The sequence below is a fragment of the Lepidothrix coronata genome, unplaced genomic scaffold, assembly GCF_001604755.1.
Source record: "Lepidothrix coronata isolate B3197 unplaced genomic scaffold, Lepidothrix_coronata-1.0 Scaffold13, whole genome shotgun sequence".
Lineage (NCBI taxonomy): Eukaryota > Metazoa > Chordata > Aves > Passeriformes > Pipridae > Lepidothrix > Lepidothrix coronata.
The window spans coordinates 3,713,212-3,724,485 of record NW_016690193.1 but is presented as its reverse complement, the minus strand read 5'-3'; the positions used below and the strand labels follow the sequence as shown (position 1 = coordinate 3,724,485).

At 36.3% G+C, this 11,274-nt stretch overlaps 1 protein-coding gene across 1 annotated transcript in view; it reads left to right on the top strand.

Annotated features, from left to right (window-relative positions):
* The first annotated feature begins 2,674 nt into the window (after positions 1-2,674).
* Positions 2,675-11,274, top strand: part of FBXW7 (F-box and WD repeat domain containing 7) — a 168,217-nt gene continuing 159,617 nt past the window's right edge. The window contains exon 1 of the mRNA XM_017805941.1: positions 2,675-2,690. The gene's annotated coding sequence lies outside the window, so the exon portion shown is untranslated. The remainder of the gene's footprint in view (positions 2,691-11,274) is intronic.

Below are 11,274 nucleotides of genomic sequence, written 5' to 3'. Positions count from 1 at the left end.
TCTCTTGCTGCTGTGGAATCACTCAAGTCTGATTTCTGCTAATAAAATGAGAAAATGCAAAAGTACCATATTTTTTCCGGTTGAGTTGTTAACGGTTTAGGTTTGTTAGCTCTGTTCCACTCCCCCAAATTGTGTAATGGAGTGATGGCAGCGAAGAAACTTTTGCGCTTAGGTAGTCTTTCTTGCACTTGGAAAGTAGTGTAAGATCTTGGGGATCTTGAATTCAAATGGTAGGAACACTGTGAGATGTGCTGTGGAAAGGGAAGAAACAGGCATATAGATGTCTCCCTAATTAGTGAACAGGCTGATGTCTGTGACGTGTCTTTCCACTGTTGTGTGGTTTTGTTTTTTTTTTTTTAAATCTGTTTGCAGGAAGGAAAACAACTTGCAAACAAAACCTGGAGTCAGTAATTTAGGTTTTCTGAGAAGAAAAATGACAGCTGGAACTCTTTGGTAGTAGACCATTCTGTTGCCCAGTAAGAGCTTGTGCAGACATAGTGTCTAGGAGGCAAAGCCATGAAACTGCTGTACACATTTTAGTGGAGAATAACCAGTCACGTTATTCCAGTAGAGATATGATTTTGTAACTGATATTTTGAATTAAAGGTCAAGCTCATTAAAACATTTTAGTGTATTATATTATATCAAGCTGGCAGTTTTGGGAGAGGTATCCAAAAATTAAAATACTTTTTATACATTTTAGTTGGTATGTTTTGTTTTAAATTGTGTTATTTAAATCTGAAGAATTTCCCTACTGTATCACACTGGCGTGTGTTCTTTCTAGCTTAGTATCTTGTGTCTCATAACCATAAAAGAGAAAATCGTGTCCAGGAACCCAGAAGTTCCCTAATTCTTCACATGACCCATCTGAAAAACATGTCTTAGTGAACACATGTGCGTGGAGAACACTGAGAATAAGATAAGTGTTAGATGCTTTTTGTTTCATGCTTGCTCTCTGCCTAATTTCAGCTTATGGAATCTCTGAGCCAGAGATTGTTTCTGTTTATTCAGAAGCTCTTGAATGATTTCTCTTCTGAGAAGTTGTACAATTTCTCCTTGAACCCTTGTAAATTTTTCATCTCCATTGCATCCTTTTGCAACAAATTCCAGAGGTCTGCTAGATATTGCCTGAAGAGTCAGTCATGTTTTGAAGGTGACTCCAACTAGCTTCATTAACTGCTGCCTAGTGTTTGTGTTGCAAGGGGCAGTGAACAGTCAGCTACTTTCCTTTGCTTTTTATGTCACTTGCCTCTGGCATAGTCCCTTGAAATGGGGCTCTTTGTTCCAAAAAAGACCATTTTTCAGGTCCCAGTTCTTCTATATTTAAGTCGTTTTTGCTGAAACAGCATGCATCTGTAAGACGACAGATACTTCTTCACTATGCGATTTTTTTTTTCTTGTAGAAATGTAGAGATGCCATTTGGGCACCAGTGCTTACTTGTGTTTCAGGATTGAAGTCAACCCTTGGAATGGCTAGTGCAACTGAAGTTCAGGCTGTAGGGGGGATGTTTTCTGAAGAATTGCTTGACCTTGTGAAAATGATGGGTACTAAAGTAAGGATGAGGAATTCTCATTTGTGTCCCCAGGAAATGGCAATTCTTGTATAGTTGTTCCTGTGGTCATCTTTTAATGTGGTTAGAACATCAGCTTAGCAACTCTGAAGTTTCAGTATTGATGATATGGATCATGAGAAAATAATAAAGAAACACTAGGATCTATCTGAAATGATAAATAGCAAGTTTCCCATGTTAGCATTACAACTGTTGCAACCACGCAGAGCAAACAAAAATTCAACTCTTGTAATTGAAGTTGTCTTTCCGTCTGATGTGTTAATAGTGCATTGTCAACTTCCATTTTTTAATTATGTGAGTACTTTTATGAGGAAAAGTAAATTTACTTCTTATTTGTTTTCTTTATGCCTCTAAAGCCTTTATTTAATTAGGTGATTTGTAGAAGATCTATAACAATAGATTCTGTATAGTGATATGAATCTGTAAAAATAGATTATAGGATCTACTTCTTATACACTTATAAAAATGTATAAGAAATAGATTCTGCAAACTACATCTTGAAGTCTTAGTAAGGTGTTAAAGGCATGTAACTTAGAGTGTTTGTTTAAAATACTAGTTATTTAAATTATTTAAGTTATTATTTAAATAATAATCAAAGGCTTTTAGAATTTTTTAAAGATTTATTTTAGTGTCAAATTGATTGCTATCATGGAGGAAAATTCCAAAGATACTTGTGATGCATTTTAACTCAGTGTTTAATTTTCTGTTGCCACTAGTGATAGGCTATCATGTTAGTTCTTGTGGAGTACAGGTGAAGATAAATGAAATCCAGGTCTGATCCTGCTGTTGCTTAGGTTTGGTCATAAGAATACCTGTAAAAAGCAAAATGTCTGCATAATGTTTGCTACATGTGTAAATTTGTCAAACTTCTTAGTGATGTGCTTTTGTTGCCTCAGAAAAGAATGCATTGTCAGTTTTCTATTGATAATACAATCTAAAAAGTACCCTGAACTTTTCATTAGTCTAAGCCTTTATTTATTTACTTTGAAGAGCAAGAAGTTAATCTCTGAAGAGCAGGATTTTTCAAGTACGCTTAAGTCATTTAGGAACATAAATACCACTGACTTTGTACTCTGAGAGGAGTAGAATTGAACTGAAGCAGAGGATTAATTTTGGAAGGTAAGCAAACTGAGAAGTGCAGTTGATCACAAATATCAGGCAGTATACTGTGTTAGGGAGGCCTTATTCTTGTATGACTCTTCTTAAGCCTAGCTGAATATTTGACTGTAAAATTGTTGAAATACCTGGTCAGGTATCAGCAGGGAAAATTAGCAAAGTGTGACATCAGAACTTAATTAGGAAAGCATTATGTTTACACTTATTTCAAATTGCTGTTTGGAAGTAATGTATATTCTCTCTGAAGGAGGATGTAGGAAAAGCATTGTGTAACTCTCTTTAGAATTAATGTCTTTGCAATAGTTATTGTACTGCTGTTTTCTTTGCCAGCACATGTCAGTGGTGCAATAGTAGGCAAAAGACTCCAAAGTCCAAGAAAAGCTTTAAGTGAAAACCTTAGAAGATGGTAAAAACTTTACAATTCAATAAGATTACCTGCCTGTTTTTGCTATGAAGTTTAATGGTAGTTTGTTTGCCTCTTGACTACTCATTCATTAACTATTTGTTTGGCAGTAGCTAGGAAGTCTGCAAAACTTGTTGTAAGACTCCTTTCAGCTATCAGTTGTTTTTTTTGTGCCTTGTCAGGCTGCTTGACAACAGTTTAGTTGAATAGTTTCACATGCTATTGAAAGAGTTATTGTTAGAATAAGCACTTAATTCCAGAAGGAGGATATAATCTCATGGCTTGATAGTGAGAGTCACAGTGTAGAGGGAGGGATGCTATCACTGTCCTAAAAAGCAGACTTGTTTATTTTGTAAATACAGATTATTTTTTTCTGAACAGCAAAAGATAGGAATTGGCTGACTGTAAATATCTGAGTGGGGACAAATATTTTACCATTCGTTCTATTACAAGAACTTTAACTGAGAATGCAAATGCTACATCCAGTGTGACAAATGGCAATCTTGTCCCAGAAAAGTTGCAGTAGTAAGGTTGAAACTTGCTTATTTATTTTTGCTTGGGTCATTGTGCATATAAAAAATCTTGTAGTTGCACTGTGCTTGACAAAAAGAAGCATATTAGAACTGACAGCAGAAGAATGATTTCAGATTGCTTCTACATTGGTTTACCACTAGGACAAGAGGTGTTTCTCTGTTAAATATGAGTAATAGACTCTATACACTTTTCCCCTCAGATAGTGTTTTTATTTATTGTCTATGTCAACATGTTATGCAGCTTCAATACTTGTATTGTTACTGTTGGTAAAATTGTCTTTCACAAATATAGTGGTTTAGAGGAAATATTTGCTTGGCTTTTTTTTTTTTGTCTTTTTAATGGCCCAGTCTAGAGTCAGAGAATAATGAAGCTGACCTGTTAACAAAGTAAGTCTAGAAATTGTGAGTAAGGGAGGTGACTTAATTTTAATTCTTTCAAGGATTGCCGATATTGCGTGGCTAAAATTATTAACGTAAAAATACTGACGTTGTTTGGAGGAAGTTTGTGGCCATAGTCATGTTAAAGCTAGTTACTGAGAATAGTTACAACAGCCACCCTACACAGCAACACTGAGCACTGGGAATCAGGTTCAGTTTAATTGAAAGCAATGGACATAGGTGCTTACAGCATTTTGACCTTTGCTCACTACAACTCTTCTTATTTCTTTTGTCAAATCCGAATGAATCTTTGGGTCCAAACTAGGTGCATCCATTGAGTGATTTTGTTGTTGTTGTACAAGATTGTGCTGGTCTCATTATTACAGGTTGTCAGTGTTGCACAGGAAGCTTTGCATGTCATTGGTAAGATAAATTTGAACTTTTGTCAGGGGGAATCCCTTCACCAAGAGCCCTAAACTTTTGATGAATAGGCATAAAAGTTTGCACCGTACTTGCTGTGTTTTAAAAAGTCAGTGCTAAGGTTTTTTTATTGTCAGTTTAAGGAAGTGGAGAAGTTAACAGATTTTAGAACTTTTGAGTTGGTGATTTTTAAGAAACCATAGTTAAATGCATTCTATGAGGTTTCTGATGTTTCATAGACTAACAAAAGGTTGCTTTATAAGTAGCTTTAATGAACAAATCGCTTTATTGGCTTAGACATACTGGTTGCTTTGTCGGTCCAAACAGCTATGGGTTCTTGTTTCAATTCACCATTGTGCTAGAGTAGAGAAGTGATAGCCATTGACCTTCTGTTAAAGCACAATAAAAAGTTTTTTGTGAAGAAGGAGAGCGTGCGGGGAAAAGAGCAATGCAGTACTGTGTCTTGAGTTCAGCAATGTAAAAATCAAGAGATCGTGTACCTCTCCTGCTGCTTTTCTTGCTAGGTGGCTCAGTATAGTGAACCACCTGAAATAAGAAAAGGCAGGACTGACTTTCTCAAGGCTGTTTTTCATGGAACCTGTGTGTAAAGAAAGAAGGTATTTATACTGTAACTGTAAGGAAACATATTAAGTAGGCGCTCATTTAGTTCTGAATGAGAAGTGTATTAGTCTTCAAAAAATTTTTTTTTACTATTGACTGGCTGACTTGTTTTATTAAGTGATTAACACACATGACTTAACCATAGCCTTTGGTTGAATTAAGTGACCTTATTTTATTTCTTGAATTACTTCCTAAGAATTTAGTTAAATGAGCAAATAGTTTTATTTTCCCCCTCTGGCTAGGTGCTTAAGACGCAGAAGAAATTTCTTAGATGCTCTAGACTTTTGCTAATGATAATAATTATTTCTCAAAGTTGATGTCTGTGTAATGGAAGGATTCTAAATCAGGAGGGATGATGTTGCAATCTACTAGCCCATTTTTAGAGTTATCAACTGGCTTAAAAAACTTTTTATTTTGCTCGTAAAAGATGAGCATCCTCCTGTAACAGGAATAATAGTGTTACTGTTTAAGTGGGGGATTCAGATAGATTTGCCATGGCATAACATGTGAAGTTATAATCATGATTAAAAGGATTAGGGACTTTCTTTTTAATAAGAGCAATTTATCATTCTCTGCAAGTATTTTTTTTTTAAGGATGGGGCAGTATAGTGCAGCGTGGATGTTCTGTAGCTGGCTGGTTTCTGGCTTGCAGATTTGCACTTGTCATTTGGTGGGAGCAGCTGCTGGAATATATTTTACACTTTAGTTATATTTTGAGTTCTGTTGTAGGTATTGTGTTGTATGCTTGGTGGTTATGGTTGCTGGGCCTAGTTAACAGTGGTAACTTTATTTGTGTTACTATAAAGTGTTTGAATTACTGTTTTTCTCATGGAGCAGTTTTGTACCCTGCTGCGCTCCTAATTCCTCAGGAAAAGCAAGTTTTCCCTGTAACAATTTGTTGGGGAAAACTGTGACAAGCAATGAAGCTGTCCTTGTATAAATTTATCTAGATTCTATTTTTGAGACAGTTGTTCACTATAAACTTGTGTTTGAGATTAGGAATGAGATTAAGCGAGCTTGCATAAGAACACAGTGAGGAATAGCAGCACACAGTATGTGTTCAGACTGTATTGCTGAGCCTGTTCAGAGTGGAGCTTAGTTGCCATTGTGCTCTGGTTAACAGCTATAGTTCAACAGTACTATTTAAAGGAAGTACCTTTTGACTGTTTTTTAGTTTGTTGTTTTTTTTTTTTCTCCCTGAAACCTATAGCATCGATATGTCATTAATGTAAAATTTGCATGGAGGAAACTTAGAGAAGAACAAAGCGCATTTTTTCATTTCCCCTTCCCATGAGGAGATGGGTGGGATATTGGCTTGGCACTGTATGCAGTGTCTTCTTCCTGATCTATTTTGGTTGCTGCCTTCCCTGCTTTTCCTCTTTCTCTCTGTGGTCATCCAGAATGTTTTAGGAGGTTTGTTTGCTCTCCAGTGCATTCTTGGTACTGTCTCCCTATCTTCTGGCTGCGTTTTTTCCCTCTACCCCCTTGCTTGTCCAGTTCTGCCCTTCCACCCTTGTTTTACATTTTGTTGTTTCAGTAGTTTTATACCTCTTTAAAATATTTGGTTTTCCTTTGTTAATCTAAAATTTACTTGAGTCAACCCTGATTTTTAAAGGAGCTGCCTCTTCCAGAGGTCGTGTTACCACCCCATCTGCCAGATACTCAAAGATGTTCCTCAGAAATTCTGTACTTGCTGATGAGTCTGTTCCTTAGTTTCCCAATATACAAATTTTAAAGGTGATTTATGTCCTCAGAATTGCTTAGAATCAATCAAGGTATCTGAAGTTTTTGACAGTATAATGATTACTATAAAAATACTGTAAAAGTAGTCAACATGGCAGCAGCTGACTAAACGCAATTCAACAAACTTGTAAATTCTTTATGTCCAAAGTATCCTTATGGGTGATGGAACTGAAGAGGTTGTGTGGCTTTAAATAATACTTTTTAAGACTTTATACTACTATATGGAAACTTGCCTTTTAACAGCCCGCTGTTGAGGAACTGTTTTTGAAGTTGTGTTGATATTATAATGACTGTGCACCCATCTGTAACTTGAGTATGTGATGGCAACTGATGGCAGCTGTACATGTAAAAGAAAACTGGCAGTTCTGGTGCAGTTTTCATTGGAAAGATAGATTAAGTAAAGGTAAAGCAAAAAAACAAATTGCAGAATTTTAGCTAGCTAGAGCTGTGCTGCAGTTAGCTTTTTCATTATGCATTTCTTCATCAATATCAACTTCCTAAACATCCATCTCAATATCAACTGGCAGGCAACAAACTGCATGTATTGAAGAAAGAAGACACAACCAACATCTGCTTTTTTGTTTTAAAATGAGCAACCATCTGCAACATACAATTAAATGTGTACTGTTTAGCTTTTAGGTATCACTGCATCTGCAATAAGGAGAGTGCATTTGATATTCATCTTTCAAAATATACCTCAGAACACTACTCCTCTAGAGAAATAGTAAAATTATTGAATATCAAGCATGAACTGGCTGCAATACAACATGAAAAATCCCTATAGTGGCTTGGAATCTATACAGAAAATGATTAAACGTTACCAACTATAGTGGGAAATGCTATGTGGAAGAAATCTCTCTACAACACTTTTCCCTAGCTTTCTAATAATCCCCTAACATCAAACTCATGAACAGAGCCAAACTTTTTTTAGGTGAATTTTCATCACATAGTACCAGGCCTTGCAGAGCAACAAATGGAACGTTTGCCAATGAGTCCTCACCATCCTATGGTAAATGTTTGCTCTCCTTCCCACTAAAATCAACAAAATCTTTGGGTCTTACATGTTCACACACCAGAATGTAATGTACTCAATACAGTTCACCAAATGTTGTTATGGGAGTAAAGGGAGGGAAAGCAAATAACTGCTGAGCACCCAAGTGAACACACATCTAAAATGAGAAAAGACCTAACCACCCTATTCTTTCAGATAAGCAAGGTATGAAGAGGAACTGGGTAGTTGGAGTTTAATCAACGTGGGCCTAATGGAGCCTTCAGAGGACAAATCTGGGTCTTTAAGTGTGGGATTATACAGCCTATTATGGCCTCAGGAGAGGGAATGGCATAAACTTTCCCACTCCTTTAAATCTTCATATATCACATATAAATAGTAATTGTCTATTCTACCCTCCTCTAATGGCAAAGGCCTTTTAACTTTTGCCATCTTCCTAGAAAAGTCTCTCTTCATTCCACAAGATTTCAGCCCCCTCATATTAATTAATGTAACCCAGATGAAATTAGAGCTCATATTTTAAGTGTTTGTATTGTTTCAGAGGATCACAGTCTGTGATGCTAGTATAATAATAGTTTTATTTCTTTGTAGAAAAGAAACAGCATTAGTAGTTCACCATTCTGCATTGAAATGGCAGTCCGTAATTTACATAGTTAGTTGATGTGTTCTTTAACATATGTATAACTATTAATTGTTTAATGGGAGCAGTGGCTTAAAATGAGTTGCTGTTAGTTTTACCAGACATTAGATACTTTAAGGAAAATGGGGGTTTGTATTAAGTGTTGTGGGAGCGTTTAAGCAGGTGCTAAATGTCTGTCCTGTTGATGATGTTCAAAACACATAATGAAATATAAATATTGTTCTCCTGGAGTGCATGCAATGTCCAAGACAGAGTGACAAACTCCAAATGAATGTAACTCTGCTTAATGGTACACATCTTATGTTTTTTCACTCTCAACGGAAACAGCTTACTGCTATAGTTGCTGCATTAATCCATAATCCAATAGAGGGGATTTATTTGAGGGGTTGAAGGCAGAGAGAGGAAAAAACTGTCTCTACAGTGCCCTATGGGCAATAGTTACGCTAAAAATAAGATGGGGCTCTTGAATGGCTCCGTGTTTGCCTTTCTCAGTGTGTGACACATAGACATTAAAGTTTCATGGTACTCTGAGGAAACTATCAAAATGGTTCTGAGAGAAGATGTTAGGATTTACCTTTCTTCTTTTGAGTATGAGACTGGCCTTACAGATGAGAATCTGTAAGGTAGACCATTCATTCATAATTTTTTTGAAAATGTTGCTTGGTTCCTGTGTCTGAAATGAATAGCACAAAACAGCCAAGAAGATATCCTAATTTTTAATGCTTGACAGTTTCTCATACTAGAATTATCATTTAATGAAGTAGTGGTTTACTCTGATTTCCATTGTACATTTTAGATAAGAATAATGGTACTAAGCTCTTAGGGGTAGATATAAAAGCCTGGGAATCATTTGGTGCTCAGATAGATGCATCTTCCTATGGGTTAAAATAGTTGGAAAGAAGTTTTGAAGTTCTGAACAGGATTAAGCATGTGTATATGAACTAGAGAGCTAAATTTTGGGTTTGGTACCTGCCGAAATGTGATACAATCAAAGCCTTGAGCTGTCTACAAAATGCTCAAGCCTGTGGGCTGCAAAGAGAAGCTTGGAGATATCCTCAGAGTGTAATCCACAAAACATTGGCTGCCTGGGACTGGAAAAAAACCCCTGTTGCTGGGCTGCAAAAACAGTCATGAGCATCCAGGAGATCTTGAAGCAAGATTTTGAAGAGGCAAAAAATGGCTCTAGGAAGCTTGTCTCAATTGACTCCATGTTCTAGGTAGTTGTCAAGGGCAGGGGGAGTTTGGCACATCCCTGCGGGTCAGATAGAGCAGTAACTAGCAGGCAGATTGGTGTTCTGGATGCCAGCTCCTCATTCCTCTCAGCTGGTGGGGAACTAGTTGCTTCTAAAAATAGTACATGTTACAGATGCTCCTGTTACCACTGCATGAAGGAATCGGATCCTTCTGCTTTGTGTGGGTTGAATTACAGTCCTTGAACATGAGCAGAAGCAGAGCTACAGGAACCCTGTCTTGGTGGACATTGGTGTCTGGAGCTCCTGAATCTGCTTCTGGTGCTTGTCAGCTGGTCTATATATTGTTTCTTCAAAGTTTAGGTTTTGTTGCTCTTTGAATACCCTCATAGTCTTTTGAACAGCAGCCAGCAGGAGAGTCTAGCATGCAGTATGCCATTAGACAGGATTGACTTTTTTTCTTCTTTTCAAGTTTGGGAATTGTTATAAAGGACATGCAGATTTTTGGAAGGAAATATTCCTCAGATTAGATTGTTAAAGTAGACTTCTTTTAGCAAAGACAGTCTCCTTTTTTTAACAAGATTGGTCAATTTAAAGCCAGTTTCATTTTTAAGCTTTTTGTGCTTCACTATTGAAGTGATGCTTACTGGGAGAGAGTACTGTATCCCATTTAAGTTTTCTGTTTGTTCATTCTGACTGCTGCTATTTTATAAAGTCAGAATGTTTTGTTAGCAAACAAATGGGAAGTATAAAGCAAACAGCCCTTCCTTCTCTAATAAATGCTTCCATTATTCTTTCTTACTAGTTAGATAGAATTTTATTGCATGGGCCAAACTTGATTTGATAACCAAGCTGAAAATGATAATTAGGTCTTGGTTGTGAGGAATAAAGTTACTGATAAAATCCTTATTTTGAAAGGTGCCATCTTTAGAGTCTTTTGTCGTTTCTTATTTTGGACTTACTGACTTTGCTAATTCTTATACTGCCTTTTCTTTTTCTTCTTTTTTAATTTTTGGTGGATTTTTTTGTGAGATTGGAATTTAATACTATACTGATAATATCATACCTCAAACTATTGGATATTGTTGGCATGGATTATAAAAAATAGATTTGTAACCAGTTAGGATAGGAGGATAAATGGAATGAATGCAATATTTTCCTGTTTAAATACTAGTATTGTGAAAATATTCAGATGGCCATAGAATTGAAAGATCTTGCAGGATGATTTAACAATGCTGCATGTGAATCTGGATGCAAGCACAGATTTAACTATTAATCTGAGTATCTCTGTTTACTAGAGTATAGCACAAAATCCGATGTGGCTGTATGCAAATTACTGAGAATCTGAGACATGTTTTCATCTGAGAGTGGCTTCAAAGGTATCTGAAGAATTGTCTTCCTATCTAGTACCTTGTGGTAATTCACTCTTACAATAATGAAGGCCTTGATCAGCTGAGTTTGCATGTGTGAGAAATTATATTTTTTTTCATATATATGTGAATGGACCAGCTGATTCAGAGGGTTCCACTGTGATTCTGGATATGCAATAGAATGACAGGTATGGTGCTGTAGACCAGAGTACTTACTCTGTTTGTGTGTCTCACAATTTTTGTGTCTCACATATCCATATGAATATATAATAAATGTTAG